Source organism: Heloderma suspectum, chromosome 3 (assembly GCF_057233095.1).
Source record: "Heloderma suspectum isolate Gila_16-S chromosome 3, 16-S_ref, whole genome shotgun sequence".
Lineage (NCBI taxonomy): Eukaryota > Metazoa > Chordata > Lepidosauria > Squamata > Helodermatidae > Heloderma > Heloderma suspectum.
This window is the reverse complement of record NC_139460.1, coordinates 87070001-87085642: the sequence shown is the minus strand read 5'-3', so window position 1 is coordinate 87085642 and position 15642 is coordinate 87070001. Positions and strand designations below refer to the sequence as shown.

The 15642-nt window shown below is 43.5% G+C and overlaps 1 protein-coding gene across 11 annotated transcripts in view; it reads left to right on the top strand.

The window, feature by feature from the left end:
• The window catches only part of RUNX1 (RUNX family transcription factor 1), a 243420-nt gene that overhangs the window by 76996 nt on the left and 150782 nt on the right, over positions 1 to 15642 (top strand). For 9 of the 11 annotated variants that reach the window (XM_084843682.1, XM_084843686.1, XM_084843689.1 and 6 more), the window contains one exon: positions 226 to 352. The exons of the other annotated variants lie outside the window; for them this stretch is intronic. The gene's annotated coding sequence lies outside the window, so the exon portion shown is untranslated. The remainder of the gene's footprint in view (positions 1 to 225; positions 353 to 15642) is intronic. 11 annotated transcript variants of the gene reach the window in all.

The following is a 15642-nucleotide window of genomic DNA, read 5'->3' as shown; positions in this document are numbered from 1 at the left end:
CCTACCTGAGCTTAAGTTCTCCTTTTAATAAAGTCTTCCCCCCACCCCACCCCCAAATCATCATTAGCCTGGAAGGAAAGATATATTGCATGTTTGCTATTTAGCCCTTACCTTCTATGCTGCTTCTAATCTTCTGACGCTTTGCTACTCCTAGCAGAGGAAGGAGGGTGAACTCTTACCAGCTTCAGTAAGGAGAGAAGCTAACCATGGCATTCTTTCCTCTAGAAAATTGAGATTTGCATGTGAGCATCTGTCTCTGTGGGGTCTCTGGATTCGCTTGAATGGCCTGCAGAGAGCTGTGAACTGTCCTTGCATGTGATGCCCCAGCTTCAAATATTGGATTAGTAATACAGTAAGTGTCTTTGTGGAGCATCTCTCTGCCTATTTATTATGATAATAAATATTTACATCTTGTCCTTCCTCAGTTGGCCACATCTGTAAAATGGGAGTGATGCCTCTTGTGTTATTATATCATGTTCTTGTGAGATTACAGATCCAGTGAGCCTTATGCAAAGATGGCCTGAAATCTGTCCATCCACACACACACCCCAAATCACGTGGGCATATGTTAGATTGTTTTGATATGTAAGGCTTAAGTTGGCTTTGTTTTAATTCAAATCCTAAAGCAAGTATAAAACCTGAATTGCCAGGATTGTGCATCCAATTTTCTTACCATTTCCACCAGATTAGCAGCATACAAAAGGCATTAGAGAGAGAGTCTCAAATGCCCTCTTGTTTCACACATTATAGACAAACCCAGAATTGCTACAGGATGTACATGTAATAGAGAGCCAATCCTAGGTTTTAATTTTCCAGTTTTTGTTTTAAATCTGGTACTGTATTTTAAATCTTTGCACTGCTTTGCACTGCACTGCTATTTAGTTATTATTTTTATTTTTTTATACTGTAGTTTTAAATGTTTAAATTTTTATATTGTATTTGACTGTCTTGTATTTTATGGTTTTAATTGTTGTGAACCACTCAGAGAGCTTAGGCTATTGGGCGGTATAGAAATGTAATAAATGAATAAATAGCTTCCTAATGTAAGTACCTGAATGAATACACATGTGTATAAGAATGTATCTGTCTCATTCACACATGTAGGTGAATGTAGGTGTATTCCTGAATATGGATGAAGTAGCCTTTAGCATTTAGTAGCCCTTATATCCATGTATAAGCTACCTTCCAGAGTTCCTCTGTTTAAGTGAGATAGTGGAAAAATTGAGAGCCTGGTATTTCTTCTAGCAGGTCCCATAATTCTGTTTGGGGCTCATAAAGGAGGTGAATATTCCTTTAAATCCTTGGTTTGCCAAGTTACCAGTGTAGGTTTGCTCTGCTTGTTTTCTCTGATGTTGAGTAGAGCCACAGAAGGGGCCGAGGGGGTGGCGGGAAACCATCTGTCTAAAACCAGTAAAAATATACAGCTGAAACGGTAGATTCACTTCATAAGCAGGAAAACATATTCCTTTTAATAATCCAGTATTAATTAGGTTAAATGAAAGGCAGTGGGAAGAAAGAGAAAACAAACTGGGAATTTCACATGGGGAAATCCAACTGGATGTCAGACTCCTAGCTTTGATGTCAGTGAAAGGAGATTAAATGTCCACATAAAGAATTGAACTCGGGTGGTCTGTACTTTTTCCTCTCACATTCATTTGCAATGTGACAATTGCTTTTTAAACATTCAAAATGTACCATATTCTAAACCAGAAGTTTTTAAAAATGGGGGGAAAACTTCAAAGACAACATTTCTAGGAAGGGACTGAAGTTCTGAACACAGCTCAAGTTTCTATGTGCTTCACAGTTACAAAATATTTATTTGTGTAACACTGAATAACTGCTATCTCCCCACCCCCACCCCCCATAAAAGCATCTATCCATTGACAATAAGGTTTCCTCATATCAATGTCCTGAAACAGCAGGTCACAAACAGTTCATTTCCTACCAAAATGCCCCAGTTCATGGAAAAAGAGAAAAGTGACTGACATATGATCCTACAATGGAATGGGAACGTCTTGTGATGTGACTTTGTTTTCATTTAAGTCTTTCTCTCTCTTTGCAGATGTGTCACATGCTTGGTAAGGTGCTTCATGTTTGTGCCTGTGAGCCTAATACAAAATCTCATGGAGAGAAAGCAAATAATAATAATACATTATACGTATAGAGAAATTTGCAGCCGTCGTCATTATGGTCAGTGGAGGCTGGTGGCTCCGATGTCAGTGGGGCAGTGAATCCACTCAGGTTTCAGTCAGAACCAGCCAGAACTTTAAAGGAGCAATCCGAGGTGTATTGCATGAGGCAAAATGCTTCATACCTTGAATAGCTCCTTTAGAGAGCTGACTGAAACCCGGAGTGGATTCACCATCCCACTTACATCAGAGCCACCAGCCTCCATTATTATAAATGTAGTTGTTGGGATAAATATAAGGCTAATAAATCACTGAATGGAAAAAAGATGTAGGGAAGATCAGTGTAGATCTGGTTACGCATTACATTTACTGAAAGTATGCATACTGAGCTCTATATGCATAAAGCTCAGTATTTATTTAAACGAGGTGAACAAGGGGAGGGAGCCTTGTGCTGCTAGAGCAAATGCTTTGCACACACAAGGTCCCAGATTCATCTCCAGTTAGAAGGATCTCAGGTAGCAGGGCTGGAGGAGAAGCCATCTTGAGACCCTGGAGAGCTGTCACCAACAGTAGTGTAGTGGTAAATCCAGAAGTGCAGGGTCCCTTCGTGACAGTCACCGCCACGCCCTCTCACAGCCACGCTCCTTCTAAGATTGTACAACTTTGTAAGATATACAGCAGCCTTCAACGGAGATCCAAAAACAGCGCAGTTGAGAGTAAGGCAGGGGTGTTTCAACTGGATGTCTGAGAAAAAAATGCAGGGGTGTTAATCTTTTTCACTCACTCACACAAACATTTTAGGTTTTCAAAATATGAGACTTTATGGAAGCTTCACCCTCTCAACTCAGCCCTCATGGACAGATCCCTTCTCATTTAAACAGCCCCCTTGCACACTCCCTTAGCGCCCCAACATTACCCATTTGCCTTCCCTAAGCCCCATCATTATATCTCTCCCATCCTGCAACAGAACCGTCCACACACCCAGCTGGACTGAGCCACGCATACATACACACACACACACACACACACCCCTTCTTTCTCCTCTTCCCCCAACTGATTTTTTTTCTGTTTCCCTCCCCTCCACCAGGGTTTGTTGGCCCAGGTACATGCCAGCCTTGTACCAAAAAGTGTAACTGACAGAGCAGGTTGCATTTGGCAGTTCTGCTTACTGTAGAAATTAATGTTCAAGTATTAACAGTGCAATCCAATGGGTGTTTATTTCGAATTAAATTTACGGAGATCTTCGAAAGGCAGCTAAGACTGCAGTCCTACGCATACTTACCTGGGAGAAAGCCCAACTGGCAATTGAACGTAGTGGGACTGACTTCTGAGTAAGCATGCATAGGGTTGTGTGATAAATCCTAAAAACTGGCACAAACCAGCCACCTGCCCTGCCCCATAAGTAGGGGTGTGTGAAAGGCCACTTACCCGGGTCCGTTTCAGTCTGCAGGGGGGAGAGGTGATCCGGTCCTCCCTCCGGAATCCTCAGCGGGAGGGAGGCGATCCATTCCCCCCCCCCCCCGGAATTCAGCCTGGTCAGCTCTGCTCCGCAGTGAGTTCACGGAGCCGCCAGCCAGGCCCACCCGCAGCAGGACTTCCGTCCTCTGCTGGGCCGGGGACGCAAATGGCATCCAGCGTAGTAGACGTCATTTGCGTCCGCACTGTTAGCCACTATGATAGGCTATGTAAGTATTTATGTTGCCTATCACGGCAAAGAGCAGGAGCGCAAATGGCATAGCGGCTGCCATTTGTGTCCTTTGTCTATGCCTTGATAGGCTACATAAATACTTACATAGCCTATCACGGCTGCAAGAACGCAAATGTCGGCCGCAGCAGCTCGGCGGCGGCCAGCCAGGAGACCAGCCGCCACCGCTGCATCCACCCCAGGTAAGTTCTGTCCCGGGGGGATTCCGCGGGGGGCGGGAGGCCGTTCCGCCACTAATTCCGGGGGCCGGATTCTACACTGGAATCCGTGGCAGAATTCTCTGACATCCCTACCCATAAATAAATAATGGTGGCAGCGCCCCACCCCCTTCTGCTGCTGCTGTGGCCAGCAGCAGCAGCAGCCCTGAATGGGTGGCCGGTGTTGCAGGAGATGAGGGCTACACTGGGCATGCAGGCACAGAGCAGGGATGGGCGGAGAAGCCAAGGCTGAGGAGGAGAATGGGGCGGGGGGAACAGGAGGCTGTAGAACTCCCTCAGGCTCCCTCTCTCACTCGCTCCCTTTGTCTGGCCAGCTCTGCGTAATAGACGAGAGGCAGCCAAGAGGCAGCCGGCCACACTCCTTCTGCTTCCTCCTCCTTCCCTAGCAGACTGCGACCTGGCTGGGGGCTGGCTTAAAAAAAACTGCCAGAGCAAAGCCCCAGTGCAACCAGCCACCACTACACTGCTGGTCACCAGTCAGAATAGACAATTCTAGGTTAGATTGGTGGGTAGCCTGACTCAGGCCTAAACTACACGCTACGTTAAATGTGTACCGTGTAGCTGATCCTAACCGGGTTTTTTTTACTGTAGTGTAAGCACATGGGCCCCTGATATGGATTGGGACCACTGCAAATGCGGGCGCCTAAAACTTTTCACCCAGCTGCTTCCTCCCTACATTCCGTGCCAGGGGGGATTAAAAAAAGAGAGAAAAGATTGGTGCCAGTTGAGGTTGTTGTTTTTTCCTTAGCCTCTGTGTGTGTGTGGGGGGGGGGGCAAATTTAGGGAGAAAGTGCCTGGATAGAAAGCTTTAACACCCCTGCTACACGTGCATGATGGTCCTGATCCAGGGCAGGCCATGCACCTACTCTAAGGTAAAAAAAAAAAAAGGATCATCTACACACGACACATTTAATGTAACATGTAGTTTCGCCTTCAGTACAGCAGGGATGGGGAACGTGTAGCCCTCCAGATGTTGTTGGACTGCAACCCCTAGGATCTCTCACCATTGGCTGCATTAGCTAGGGCTGATGGGAATTTCAGTCCTGCAATATCTGGAGGGCCACACGTGCCTCACCCCTGCAGTAGGGGGTACCATTGTTGTTCATAAGGGAGGGGAGCAGCTGTCCATCCCCCAAATTGCCTGCACGCCTAGCCTGATTAGAAAAGAAGATTGTGAAATACAAAGTTGTTTCTGTTGGGAAATACTGTAACACATTTTAGTGTTCTCCGCCATCCCCTTCTGCACCTTATCCCTTACCCTATTTTATTTTATTTTTTTTGAAGGTATATATGCTGGAAAGTTAGCTGTGTCCTACCAGAGCGGAAACTGAGTATCAAAACATTTCAAAATATAACATTTGGGTTTTTTATTCTACTGTCAAAATCTTGTCAAATGTTGACTGTGCTTAGCTTGTGGAAGGGGAGAGTTCTCCTTGACTACATAGCTATTGTCATCTGCTTCACGCCATGTTTCCCCGTTAATTAAGATATCCAATAAAATCAGTGGAACGTCAATCCAACTAACTTTCACTAGATTGATATGTGTGAGGCTACAAAGCGAGCACTTGCCCAGATTGACTTGGTTAGGATTTGATATTATTGTGTGATCAGGATCAGCCCTACCATTAGACAGAATGAGGCAGCTGCCTCAGGCAGTTGATTTGGGGTGTTATGAAAGAATAGCAAATGGTTAACTACTTGGGTTGGGGCACAATCCTATGCATGTTTAGACAGGAAAAATCCTACAATTCCCACCATTCCCCAGCCAGCATGGGAATTGTAGGAATTTTTCCTGTCTAAACATGCATAGGATTGTACCCTTAATTGATTACAATTATATTTTTTACTGCCAGGAAGGGGAAAGATGCTTGTGGGATTTTCTGCCTCAGGTTCCAAAATAGCTTGACTGGTTGTGGGTAACCATGCCGCTTGGCTGAGGGGCGGGTTTACTTGTATTGGTGGCCTTACAAGTCAAATGTCTTGGGCTGGTCATGTTCACTGTGAAATCTCAAACTATTATATAGAGTGGACCATATAAAAGGGGGTGTTTGGAAGAAGCATTTTCACTGTCCTGAGCTCCTTGGAAGAAAGGTAGAATATAGACATAACAAATGAATAAGCCATTCACCATGTGCAAGGACGGTCCACATAGCTCTGTCACTGGCAGGAATTTAAAGGCAGTCATTGCAAGCAAGAGGTTTGTGTGTTCCAGAACTGATTTGTGAAAGAGTTCAGCTGTGTCATAAGCAGTTGTATCTATGGCTGGAGTTCTACTTGGATTGATGTCTTTGGGGAGCAATTGGAAAAGCCTGGGGTGAATTGAGGATGTTTGTTTACTTTTGAAGATTCTCATGGCTCAGAGAGTCAGGTCCTGCTGCTTCCTGCTCTGGAGTGAGTCAGAAGACGTGGCATAAATAACCTGCCTGCTTTTACTGTCCACTCTCATACTCTCTCCATAATAGTCTGTGGCTGAATGTGCTTTAACATGTTAGGCTGCAGCCATAGAGGCAATGAGATGCTTCAAAGATGTGACTTTGCCTGACCTGCTGCCCTTACTGGCAAAACTGATATCTGGCTTTTCATTTTCCACCTAGAAAACATATCTAATTGTTTCAAGCTTAGAATAAGAAGTACATAATATAACATTATTTTAATATCAGTATATATGTTGCATGATCTGTGGACCAACTTTGCACCACTGTCTAGGTTATGCCTTGTGTAAGTTACCCCTCCTATTGGCTCCACTCAAGTTATACTGTCAGAATCTGGTTTTATTTTTCCAGAACTGTTTTTGCAACTTCAGTTCATTAAGGCTCTTTCTTTGCCTTCCACTATTATGGTCTGCTTTCCACTATTATAATTATTCTCTGCTACATGCACACACACACTGCAGATAATAATTATAATACAAATAATCTATTTATATTTTAAATGTGAAGGGAAAAATTCTGCTCATTCGATAATTGAATCAAAGTAAAAATTCTGCTCATTCGATAATTGAATCAAAGTAAAAACCTGTGTCAATCTAATGAGGTTAAATTGGGTTTGATGTTTCTATTTCAACTATTGGAAAATGTTGGTGTGATGTGGGCTCAGAATGACATCTGTTTGGCTGTTTGGGTGGGTGCATGTGGTAGATTGATGTCTTTCTTTGCAAGAAACTGCACAGCATCATGTGACTGGTGGTATAATTCATGAACACCCACAGAGAATATTCATATTTCGTGCTGCTATATTTTAAATCTTCCCCATTTTTCTGGGACTAAATGAAATAACCTCATGAGATACAATAAGACTTTGTGCAGTGAACAGTGTTTGTTTGAATTTTGTATCAGCATTATGTTTTACAAACCACTGGAAGCGAATGCTTTGCATTTGATAAGATCACTCAGTCTGAATCCTGCTTTCTAATGCATTAATGACTCAAGAGCATACAGCTGAAGCCAGAACTCCAGTGGGTTAGGTGTATTTATATCAATGCATAAAAGAAAAAAAATATTGCTCTGCCAAAACTGTGAGGCAATGATCGCGATCATTTTGCAGACACACACTCACCCAAAATCGTCCTCATTTTGGCAATGTTTCAAGGGGCTTGAAAGGGAATGAAAGTATTTACTGTGAGGAAAGAATATGTCAGTCCATAGCTAATGCAATGGGCAGACTTTCCCTGTCTTCCCATGCTGTGCTAGCAGACAGTGAAATTACCAGTACTGTTCAGAAAAACAGGAAATGTTCTGGTTGCCTCAGCAATGGGCTAGTGTATTCCCTCTTCCCTACCTCTTTTAGAATGAAGAAGAGAGCTGCATTGGCCCTTACTTAGTGACATTGCCACATAGATAAATCTGATTGGCTACATAGCATCATAGTGATGCCATTATGCTAGTTGTGTGATCCCTGATTGGTTGGAATCACATAGCAAGCATGATGAAAGGGTGCCAAAGAGGCTGGACAAACAGCACTCGATAGCAGTGAGCAAGCATGAAAATAATAAGCTTGGGAGGGGGTGAACATTATGAGTCCCCTGACAGTCCCATTTTCACTCCCAGAAATGTTTGCCTCCAAAGGGGTCTTGTGCTGGTGAAGTGGGGACTGCTCAAAGGGGGCATTATGCCATGTTTGACTGGGATGATCTTGATTGACAGTGGCAACCTCACTGACAAATGGACACAGGGTCACATGATATACCCAAGAAGAAGGGCAATCAGCACTGGAATTTACCTTAGGAAAAGGCAAAGATGTGGCTAGTCCTTTCCTGCCAGGCTGTGTATCACAAGGGCTGTGGGATGGGACATGACTTTAAGGTTAACCCCAAATGGAGGCTGCCATTCCAGCCACTATATAGAAAGCTAAACTGTCAGCCTTGTCAGGTTCAGGCTTCTTGACATCTATTCCCATTGCTTAGGCAAGTAGTCTGATGCTCCCTCACATTTACATACATATCCTATGGAAAGCAACACAGTGCAAAGGAGCAATGTCTATATTGTACATTCCTCTACACTGCATTGCTTTCAATGGAATGTATATGTTAATATGCTTCTCCCAATGCGAGGGAACAACAGCCTGGCTGTCTTGGCTGACAATGCAGATGTGTTTCCTCTCCCCTCCCCTCCCCTCCAGTGACTATCCCCCTTGCAAACTGTTTTGCATCCTGTCACAAAGGAGTGTGACAAATTGTTAAAAGGGGAGCTTTGTTTCACAAGGGTTCACAAAACATCCCCCCATCTGCTTTTGGCACAGTCCCAATGGGTGTGTGTGTGTGTGTGTGTGTGTAAAGCAAATAAATTGCCTCTTGAAAGAAAATGTAACTTCTTTTTCTCTCTGCTCCAAATCAGACACCAAGAGATCCATCTTCAAAACAAGGGTATTTGCACAAGAGTTATAAAGTACTGTGTAGAGCTCTGCTAAATCCATCCCATAATAATTCCAGGGCCTTAAAGTCAAGTGTCTGCAATCCAGCTTTTCTAGAGATCTGGCAATAATTAGCCATTCAGACTACATTTTTTAAAAAACTTCCTGAAGGTAGAGAAGCAATTCTAGACTGTTAGACTTTGTCAAAGCAAAAAAGTAGTCAGTGAATATTTCTTGCTGCTTTTACATACTGGGTTTTTGTTTTGTTTTTTACTTTAAAAAAAATGGTGATAGACTGGTGTTCTTTAAAGCAAACTTGGTTGCATGGGAAAGATAAGTAGGGTATGGGGCCTGTACATCATTCTAACATTTAATCTGTTTCTAAGCCCTGTTGCGTTAATACAGATTCTATTTCCATTTACAATCATGAACATCTGTGCCACAGGAGACAAGTTTGCTACCAAGCACTACTGTTAGATTTTGCGCCAGCAACTTCCATGGCTTCATGTGGTTTGTATTTTGTTCTTTAAACAGTTAACGATGTTTTTTTGGTCTCTCTTCCAGAAAAGTTTAAATTTAGCCAAGATAAGCGCTAATAGGAAACATATTAAGGAAATGAGAGAACTCTTTCTTAGAAACCATTGTAGGTAAATGTCGCATGCTTATAAATAAACAACTAGAACTTCATATATATATATATATATATATATATATATATATATATATATAATTTCATTTTTACCTTCCAATTTATCCTGAGCGAAGATGAACCAAGGCTGAAAGTTATGTATATCAAAGAGGCAAACCATTTAAGCATAACCATACTTCAATCATGTTGTCTGGCTCCCATTAAATTAATTCAAAGTCTTTCCATAGTTAGATAGGATACACAGATAAAGCAACAAATGTAGAATGGATATAAACTTCCATGACTCAAGGCATACAATAAACTAACCAGTCATAACTCTGTCTGTCCCATTGTAATGAACGAGAGCTTAGTATTTCTGGGTGCAGTCCAGTTCCTTGCAAAACAGTGATAATTCTGCCATTGACTTCAGCTAAGGGTGAACGACATGCAACTTTTTTTCATTGTCATAGCAAGTCGGCAATCTCTACATCACCACCACACTTCACCATCTTATTGCTGGGTTACCATCACCAGCAGGATGATAGACCAGGTCAGGTATTTATTTATTTATTTGTTACATTTATATCCCACCTTTTCTCCAAGGAGCCCAAGGCAGCATACATGATCTTCCTCCTCTCCGTTTCATCTTCACAACAACCCTGTGAGGTAGGTTAGGAAGACAGTCAGTGACTGGGCAAAGTCACACAGTGAGCTTCATGGCCAAGTGGGGACTAGAACCCAGTCCAGCACCCTAACCGCTACATCACACTGGCTCTTAACACTTGATAGGAAAATAGGCACAACAGAAATATTTACTCAGTATAACAAGCCAGAACCTTAAACTTCCTTTCATTTTGATTTTCAGCATATACAACAGGACTAACTAGCCACCTTCTTATAAACAATTAAAAGGGACCAATTATGCTAGATCAGGGGGTCCCAACATGTTGCCCACGGACACCTCTCTTGGCACCCACCAGGCTCCCTACCCCTCCTGATTTTAATTGTATTTCTTATGATTATTTTTTAATTTTCAATAGGAGGTTGCCCTGCTGCAAAGCAAAGTGTTGCCCTCCAGCACCATCTTTATTTGGTTCAGAATAGTGCTTTGGTGTTTTGGAGTTCAGACCTCCCCCACCCCACCTCTGCCTTGTACTTCAGTTCTTGGGCAAGTTACTTTTCTTTTAGTCTCACCACTTTGTCTTCTGGGAAATGAGTTTTTTTGTGATCAGCCATGCCAACCATGGCAGCCATTTTATGAATGAGCAAGCCCCCTGGCAGCCATTTTGTGAGAGTGCCCATGACACTATCCCACAATTCCAAAGCTGCCCACTGACCAAAAAGGATTGGGGATCTCTGTGCTAGATGTACTATGCATGCCCAAGGTACATGTCCCTTTACTCCAAAAAAGGGATTCCTGTGTAACAATGGTGTAAATACAATTGCTCTAATTTTTTACAGGGTCTAAAAAACACAAAAATCTCAACAAATTATCTTAAAATACCCAGGTTTTTCACAGTTGCATCTGGCATGTCTTCAAGAGTGGGCCTTGCTAAACCTTGCCCTTCTACTGAAATCTGATCTAATGGACATCAGGAACTGGAGAAGCCAGCCAAAGAGAAGTGTAATGCCACTTGAATATTTTAAGGTTAATGTGTGCTAGGGATGGATGAAAGTCCCTTACCTGGTCCCGCAGCTTTTTTCGGGGGAGGGAGGTGCTCCGTTTCTCCCCCCGAAATTCTTGGTGGGTGGGGAGGTGCTCCCCGCAGAAATTCTGGCCAGGGGGGAGGCGCCCCATCCCTTCCCGCCGAAATTCTGGCTGGGGGGGAGCGCCCCGCCTCTCCGGCCGTGAAAGAAAAAAGTAAAGAAAAAAAAACCAAAAACGTGATAGGCTACGTAAAGATTTACATAGCCTATCACGGCTAGATTTTCAAAAAACACCGTGATAGGCTACGTAAATCTTTACGTAGCCTATCATGGCTGACTTTGAAGAAAAAAAAAAGTGCCTACGCAAATGGCGGCGCCCATGGGCACCGCCATTTGCGTTCCTTATTTTGGCACAGGTAGTCTAATAGCGTTGCCCTTATTTTCGCCATAGTCTACGTAAATCTTTACGTAGACTACCCGTGCCAAAATAAGGAACGCAAATGGTGGCGCCCATGGGCGCCGCCATTTGCGTACGCGCTTTTTTTTTTTTTTCAAAGTCAGCCATGATAGGCTACGTACAGATTTACGTAGCCTATCACGGTGTTTTTTGAAAATCTAGCCGTGATAGGCTACGTAAATCTTTACGTAGCCTATCTCATTTTTTGTTTTTGTTTTTTACTTGGAAATGGCGGTGGCGGCAGTCGGTCGGAAGACCGGCCGCTGCCGCCGAACCGCCGCCGGGACCCACCGCCGCGAGGGACATTCGCACGAAGTAAGTGCAGACCGTTTCTCCACCAATTTCGGGGGGCCGAATGCATTGGCATTCGGCCTCCCAGAGGTTCGTGGAGAAATTCTCTGACATCCCTATGTGTGACCCATCCAGTCAAAGACAGCCATGAACAGTGGTGACCTACAAGATGCTCCATAAAGTTCCTGTTTTTCTATCCTGTCTGAGACTTTAAAAAAAACTGGAGATATGTCAAGCACCTTGCAAGACAAGACATAATGCATTACTGGTAGGCTATGCTCAGCTCAGTGGATCTGAGTTAAGGCCAGCAAGTCAAAGAAGCTAAGCAATTAACCGAGGCAGGGGATAAACATGTAGCCTGAGAACAGAGACCGGAACCAACACTGTTATATAGGAAGCTGAATCCAGAGATGGGAGGGGAAAAACGAAAGCCAAAACTGGGAAGTATGTGCAGCTCAAGCAGTGGCAGCCAAAACAGCCTGAAGGCCTAATAGCTAAATAAATTCCTAGACAATTTGCTTTTGTAAAAGGGTTTGTCGAAACGTATGACAGTTTACATCAACCTTCCCAAACTTGGTACTATCCATATCTTTAAGACTACAACTCCCAGCATCCCTGATCATTGCCTATGCTGTCTGGGGCTGATGGGAGTAGGTCCAAAACATCTGGAGGGCACCAGGTTGAGGAAGTCTGGTTTGCATTATGGCCTCTCTCTCAGTCACACGCATGCGCACGCACACACACACACACAATTTCTTACCATGGTTGTTTCCTTTACAGAGTCACATGCATACATGCAAAATATAGCTGGTCATCAAGCCCTGAGTATGAAGCATATATTTCCATAGAACTGGAATTGCTCCAGATAATGCAAAGAAGGGACTGGACCACCCCACAAACCCCCAGTGTTGATTTAAAATACTGACATCAAATGCAGACTAACAACTACTCTTCTCAAATAGCAGCGATCAGTGGCGCCACCAGGTTTGAGGGGGCCTGGCCAAGGGGCTCTCAGGGGCCCCTCCAGACTGCCCTGGCTTCTCCCCCTGCCACTGTGGTTTCTCTTCCCATGCCACCATTTCTCTCCCCTGCCCCCCGCCGCCACCCATCCAGCTTGCTTGCTGGCCTACCAGTTTGCTTGCTTGCTTGCTTGCTTGGCCAGCGCGGCAGCTGGCTGCACTCTCCTCCAGGGCTGGGGTCTCAGCAGCAGCCCAGGTAGCTTGAAAATGGCAGTGGCAGGGAATGGGAAGGGAATCACTGCACGTCACCATGTAGTGCGTAAGTTCCTTTAGTTCCATCAAAATAGGCAGCAGCCAGCCACCCAGGCTGCTGCTGAGATCTCGATCAAACTGCCTCCTGGAGCGGTGCGACTAGATTTTAAAGTGCATTTCCCCCCCCCATGCAAGCAGCACTTTTGCCCTGGGTTTCATTCTGCCCGCTCCGCCCCACCCCACCCACACCAAGAATGGCGAGCTGCATGACACAGACTTGGGCCCCCAAGGTCCACACCTAGCAGAGCCATTGGCAGCTTTTAAACTGAATCTATAATGTAGTGAATACAAATACCAAAATAGCACATTGAATATATTGCATATTCCCATTATTTTCCCTATTCCTATTATACTTGCTTGTAGGCAGCTGACGTGTACAAGATAGTGGCAACAATTTGCGTAGATGACATTATAAACAAATTGAACAAAATCAGTTTACGTCGTCTTCCATACAGGATGGGTTTTCTTGATTTTCCTACAAGAACGGAGAGACAATGGTATCAGCTTAGATGGCAAAGTGATCGTTCTTTCAGTTACTTTTAGAACAGTTCTGACATATTGAATTTACATTCACCTGAGAGATTCATGATATCATACACAATAGAGACCTACAATAAAACTTTGAGATTTGCATTTGTATGTATGTGTGTGTTTCCTGGAGAATGCATTATCTTTTATTGCCTGAAGAAATATCACACAGCAGGCTCATGGCTGGTAAGAAACCTGGACTGTTTGAGTGGATTTGCATACCATCTCCTTACAGCCGTCTGCTACCATTACAGTGAATGTACAAAACACGGCATGCCTTTGTTTCCAGTGGAAAGCAGAAGTTCTAACAATTGCAGTAACTGGCAATTATACTTATCCCCAGATCTCGTGGAGTAACCTTGTAAACAGGGATAATTCTCTGTACCTGGAAATATCTGTTCTTGTATATAATAGATATAACTCGGATATCAGAAGAAAAGAATGGGTGGGTACAAGAGACCAGGGCAGCGTTCCTGTTCCATTCAGGTCAATGAGTTCTTTTCTATTTACTTCAATAGGAGGCGGGCTGGATTCCTGGCGATAATTTAACTTGGGGCGGGGGGAAGCTCACAAATATTTTTCCACTCTTGTACAATGTTTTCTCTCTTGTACAACCTAACCTGCTGCAGTGAAAATAAGCATTGCCGTTGGCAAAATAGAAGCTGTATCACATGAACCTCTAGTACATGAATTCATGTGTGTGGGTGGAAGGATTAAATGGGAATTACAGCTGCCACTAATTTTCCACAGTTATACAAGCAGGGGAGGGAAAGTAGCGATTTTGAAAATTATGTGATTTATATGCCCCATTTTCAGGGTGCAATATATTTTGCTGCCAAGGTAGAACAGCAAATGGACACACACATACACACACACACACAGTCAAGGTGGGTAGTTACCAAACAAGTTATTTTGGCACCTGAGGCAGAAAATTCAATAAACACCTCTCCCTGTGAGTAAAAATGTAATAATGATATACTGGGTTCAATCCAGATTTAGTCATGCTTAGAGTAGACCCATTGAAAACAATGGGACAAGTAGGTCATGATTAACTTAAGTCCTGTTGGTTTCAGTGGGTGTAGTCCAGGTATGACTAAATCTGGATCCAACCTATTAAAGATAAATAACAATTTATTGCCCTTTCATGACACCCCAAAACAGCTGCCTTGAGGCAATTGCCTCACTCTGGGAGGAAGGGTGCTGTTGCACTCATGTCCTGCTTGTGGGTTTCCTGCGGGCAGCTGGTTGGCCACTGTGTGAACAGGATGCTGGAATAGGTGGACCCTTGGTCTGATCCAGCATGGCTCTTCCTATGCACTTATGAATTGACCCTGTGGCACCAAGACCTTTTTTTTTCTTTTTGCAATATTCCATCAAGAAAAATAATAAGTATTCCATTATATTCCTTCATATCCATTCATGTTTATATCACAACAGCTTAATTTGGTATTAGGAGATCTATCATTGGTAACACGTCTGGTCTGTATTTACTCCAATATTGGATAAATATTGACCAATTTCTCTGAAAGATCTCTCTAGAATCACTTTCCCATCCCATAAATGTTATAACTAGTAATTTTGTCCATGAGTATTGTTTTTTCCCACACTTCTCTTCCACAATGGCAAGGCATTTTTCCTGATTCTTCCATTAGTGTATACACTGATATGAAGTCTATATTTATAATGTAAAGTTGAAAGTTGGTCTATTGTCCACAGTCAAGGAGCTGTGAGTCAGCAATTGCCCCCTCAAACCAGATTTTTCAACATTACCACACAAGACTTAGGGCCATCACATGTGTCTTGTTGTTGTTGTTGTTGTTGTTACTAGTGTAAACCCTGTGTCACCACAGGGGCTAGTAGTCTGACAGCGATTGGATAAAAATATGTTTGCCCATTTCCCTTGTGACTGGAACAACTTTA